Here is a 5,520-nt window from a genome sequence, read left to right as displayed (position 1 = left end):
TGTAGGGGGACAGGGTCAGTGTGGTTTGATCTCTATTTTATAGGGTAATGGGCAGGCAAATAATTGGTTGGCTTCACCTTTTGCTCTTTATACAGCTGACTGTCCACAATAACTTTTACAGAACCTAACAAGGCCTAAGTCCTAGATTTGAACCAGGAGTTTTGGTGCATATTGTATGTGTTAAATGAACCACCTGCTGTTTTGCTGTAGGATCCTGGTTTGTGCTGATGTGGTGCTAGTTTTTACCAAATCACAGTAACCAGTTAATGCCAGCAACACATTCAGTTAACAAAATATCAATAATAAAGTCGCAAACCATTTCAACTCCCCCTCCCACTCCTTGGACGACATGTCCATCCTGGGCCTCCTGCATTGCCACAATGGTGCCACCCGAAGGCTGCAGGAACAGCATCTCATATTTTCCTTGGGAACCCTGCAGCCCAATGGTATCAATGTGGACTTCACAAGCTTCAAAATCTCCCCTCCCCCTACCGCATCCCAAAACCAGCCCAGCTCATCCCCGCCTCCCTAACCATTCCTCCCACCTCAAGCCCCACCCCCATCTCCTACCCACTAGCCTCATCCTGCCTCCTTGACCTGTCTGTCCTCCCTGGACCGACCTATCCCCTCCCTAACTCCCCACCTACGTTCACCTTTACTGGCTCCAACCCCACCTCTTTGACCTGTCTGTCTCCTCTCCACCTATCTTCTCCTTTATCCATCTTCTATCTGCCTCCCTCTCTCTCCCTATTTATTTCAGAATCCCCTTGCCCTCCCCCATTTCTGAAGAAGGGTCTCGACCTGAAACGTCAGCTTTCCTGCTCCTCTGATGCCGCTTGGCCTGCTGTGTTCATCCAGCTCTACATCTTGTTATCAATAATAAATATGTATGTTTTACTACCTTATTTTATTATCTTTTTGAAGAAAAAAGCAGTGTTATTGAACAGGCATCTGTGGAATACTTATTAGAAGGGAAGGTTGTCTCTGAAACAAAAGGTTTGGGAACCCTTGACCTACAGGATATACTGCAGCAACTCACCAAGTTCATTTTACCAGAATTTTACTTCCCTAAGAACTTCACCACCAAGAAGATTAGGTACTAAGATAAGGGAACAGAATCATCCACAAGTATCCCTCCATGTTTTCTTAATTTGGACAAGATACGTATATAAGGAAGTCAGTGTGCCTTATGGAAGGGTCTTGTGCTCCATTGAAGAATTACGTGGAAGCCCACAATCCTACAATGTCACTGATGCTATGAAATCAGAGGGTGGCGAATGGAGTTTAATTTAGATAAATGTAAGATGCTGCATTTAGGAAAGGCGAATCAGGGCAGGAATTATACACTTAATGGTAGGGTCCTGGGCAATGTTGCTGAACAAAGAGACCTTGGAGTGCAGCTTCATAGGTCCTTGACAATGCAGTTGCAGGTAGACAGGATAGCGAAGAAGGTATTTGGTATCCTTGCCTGTATTGGTCAGTGCATTGAGTAAGGGAGTTGGGAGGTCATGTTGTGGCTGTACAGGACATTGTTTAGGCCACTTTTGGAATACTATGTTCAATTCTGGTCTCCCTGCTATGGGAAGGATGTTGTGAAACTTGAAAATGTTCAGAAAAGATTTATAAGGATGTTACATAGGGTTGGAGGTTTTGAGCTGCAGGGACAGGTTGAATAGGCTGGGGCTATTTTTCCTGGAGAATTGGAGGTTGAGGCGTGACCTTTTCAAAGTTAATAAAATCATGAGGGACATGATAGGGTGAATAGCCAAGGTCTTTTCCCCAGGGTAGGGGAGTTCAAAACTAGAGGGCGCAAGTTTAAGGTGAGAGGGGAAAGATTTAAAAGGGGCCTAAGGGGCAACGTTTTCACACAGATGGTGGTGTGTGATTGCAATAAGCTGCCAGAGGAAATGGTGGAGGCTGGTAAAATTACAATATTAAAAAAGCATCTGGATCGGTATATGAATAGGAAGCGTTTAGAAGAATATGGGCCAAATTCTGGCAAATGGGACTAGATCAATTTAGGATATCTAGTTGCCATGGACGAGTTGGAACAAAGGATCTGTTTCCCTGCTGTACAGCTCTATGACTCTAAATCATCCTCTAAAAGAGATATATGTACAAGTGTATTTTTGAGGGAAGTATTAATCTCAAATCAATTATAAGAAATAGTGATTGCAGCATGGAGCATGACATGTTGTGTTGAATTGGCCTATTTACTATGTGAAGCAGGTTACTCCATCGTTCCTGTTACTCACTCAATTTTTTCTCTGTTGCTTGGATAGGATAGACAACTTAGTATAGAGGGTACGAATTTGTCTGTAGTTTCTTTATGTTGTTAAGGTACAGTACTAGGCTGATGTTTTGGAGTATGTTGGCATAAATCATTATGTGACATCTCAATATATTTACTGCTCTTTTTGCTGTCCCTGTAATTATGTTCTGTAATTTATTTATGCTTTTTATGCCTCTATTTTGATTATCTCATGTTGTAAAGATAAAAAAAAAAGCTTCAGCACCTGTTATTTGCCAGAGATATTAGAAATGAATAATTCTGCAAAAGGTTTCATGGGAATTCGTGGAACCAGAGGAAACCATTAAGCTATCCATCTCAAACTTTACAAAATGCAATATACCTTGAAAACAGTCTTATGGTGCAATGGGTCACATTCTTTTCCTGAGCCAGGTAGCTCGATCAGGAAAGGCTAGGATCAGGGATATAAATTGAAATATTTAATTCCATATAAAATTATACTTAAAAAGTGAAATAAAATGAAATAGTGCAAGGAATTAAGATACAAATAAACGTTTAAAAGAAAAATATTTCAATTCACACTTTTGTCAACAATAGTCAGCACTTGGAAAAATGAGATTTCACGCTTATCGTATTAATTTTTCAATGTGAAAGTGGTTGTATGGCAGTAATTAGGCTTAACACCTGGTTAATAAAAACTCACCTTTGAATGCACCAACCCAGCTCTTTCTCATGTAATTTAGAGGTAACTTCAGTTCTTTCATGTGTTTTAATGCAGAATCCATTGGTGAGGTGCTGGTCTAGTAAAACTTGTGGAGGAGCAGGTCACTTTGACTTACTATTTTTACCTGCTCCTGTATGGGTCACAGAAGTTGCCATTTAATTTACTGCATGAAAGCAGTGAGAAGTGTGGTGTGGGATATAGGCTGGTGATAGAGCAGTACTGCACTGGGTTTTTGTGTACTACCCAGACTGTTGTTTACAGCACGGTGATATTTAGTATTCTTTAATGAGGATCTAACACTAGGATCCATCTAGTTAGCCACAAGTTAATTTAGTAGAAATTTATTTTTAATTAAGCAGTTGCTAGAGATTAAAAATGGCAGTCAGCGGGTAGTACACATCTCCTGCAGAATGTAGGAGATCAGAAACAGTTTGAACGTCCCTGACGACTTCATCTGCAGGAAGTGTGTCCAATTGCAGCTCCGGTCAGACTGCATAAATCAGTTGGAGCAGCAGTTGTACTGATCCATGCGGTCTGACAGGAGATGCATTTGGACACGCTTAGGAACATGCAGGAGGCAGAAAGTGTCACAGACAGGAGTTTCAGAGATGTGGTCATAGCCAAGGTTCAGGCAGATAGATGGCTAACCAGTAGAAGGGGCAGGCAGACAGTACAGGAATCCTGTGTGGCTATCCTCCTCTTTAACAAGTATACTGTTAGTGAGGGGAATTGCCTTTCAGGGGATGGTGACAGCAGCAGGCAGGGCGGTGGCACCCCAACTGGCTCTCTTGTACCGCAGGGAGGGTCAAAGGTCAGTAGAGCAGCAGTAACAGGGAATTCTATAGTCAGGGACACAGACAGGCATTTCTGTGGCCATAAAAGAGAATTCAGGATGGTGCGTTACCTCCCTGATGCCAGGGTCAAGAATGTTGAGTGGGCACGGGGTGTTCTCAAAAGGGAGGGTGAGCAGCCAGAGGTTGTGGTACACGTTCATTCTAATGACTTCGGCAGAAAGAGTATCAAGGTCCCGCAAAGGGAGTTTACGGAGTTAGGTTGCAAATTGAAAGGCAGAACCTCTAGGACTGTAATCTCGGATTACCTCCTGTGCCATGTGCCAGTGAGGCTAAGAATAGGAAGATAGTACAGTTAAATATGTGATTAAAGAGCTGGTGCAGGAGGGTGGATCATTGGAATGTCTTCCAGGGTGGATGGGACTTGTACAAGAAGGACAGCTTGCTCCTAAACTGGACGGTCAACAATATCCTGGCAGGGAGGTTTGCTAGTGCCACCTGAAAGGGTTTAAACTAGTGTGGCAGATGAATGTGAACCAGAGCAGTAGGTCAGCAGATGAAATGACTGAAGAGGAGTTAAAAAACTAAGAACAGTAAGGCTAAGAGGAAGAACACGCAGGGAGAGGTTACTGAAAATGGCAGAACTGGCGGTCTGAAGTGCATTTTATTTAAAATGAGGTGTATGACAGGTCAGGCGATGAACACAGAACTTTGACTTGTACAGATAACTGTGATGTTGTTCAGGACCAGCATGTTCCTGTGAAAATGAAGGATAAGCGATGGCAAGGCTCAGGAATCTGGTATGACAGGAGAAATTGTGAGCTTAGTCAAAACAAAAAGGAGGCATACATAAGGTTTAGGAAACTGAAGACAGTCAGAACAATTGAGGAATATGAAAAAAAGGACAGGAAATAACTTAAACAAGGAGTTAGGAGGTCTAAAAGGAGTTAGGAAATGGGATTAAGAAACATGCCAATTTATATTTGTTTTATATAAGGAGCAAGAGGGAAGCCGGGGAAAGGGTAGGTCTACTCAAGGACAAAGGAGGGAATTTATGAGTGGAGCTGGAGGAAGTGGGTGAGGTCCTTAACAAATACTTTGCATTGGCATTCACAAACGAGAAGGACATGTTGGATGGTGAGTCTTGGGACAGTAATATTGATAATCTAAGGCATGTTGATATAAAATAGGAGGAGGTATTGGGTGCTTTGAAAAGCATTCAGGTAGACAGGGCCCCAGGACCTGATGGATCTATCCCAGAATGCTGAGGAAAGCTAGTGAGGAAATTGCTAGAGCCTTGTATGAAATCTTTGTATCCTCTTTAATCACTGGAGAAGTCCCAGAGGACTGGAGAATAGCCAGTGTTGTTCCTTTGTTTAATCTGGGAAACTACAGGCCAGTGAGCCTTATGTCAGTGTCAGGGAAATTATTGGAGAAGATTCTTAGGGAAGGATTATTGACGTTTGGAAAAAATATGAACTTATTAGCATTAGGCAGCATGGCTTTGTGCTGGGAAGGTCATGTCTCATAAACTTGATCAGGTTCTTTTGATGAAGTGGCGAGGATGATTGATGAGAGTGTAATGATTGGAACCACGTCAGCCAGGTGGATCTCATTGAATATGAGTTCCCTGCTTGGGGCTGGTCACCTGATCCAATCAATGGGCCCTGTCTGACAGATATAAACTGGTGTATTAGGGCTTCTGCTCCCCCTAGGGCCTGGGTCTCTGCTAGCTTGCTCAGCTTTATGTGCTA

This window comes from Rhincodon typus, chromosome 2, assembly GCF_021869965.1.
Source record: "Rhincodon typus isolate 14 chromosome 2, sRhiTyp1.1, whole genome shotgun sequence".
Classification (NCBI taxonomy): Eukaryota; Metazoa; Chordata; class Chondrichthyes; order Orectolobiformes; family Rhincodontidae; genus Rhincodon; species Rhincodon typus.
This window is presented reverse-complemented; position numbering follows the sequence as displayed.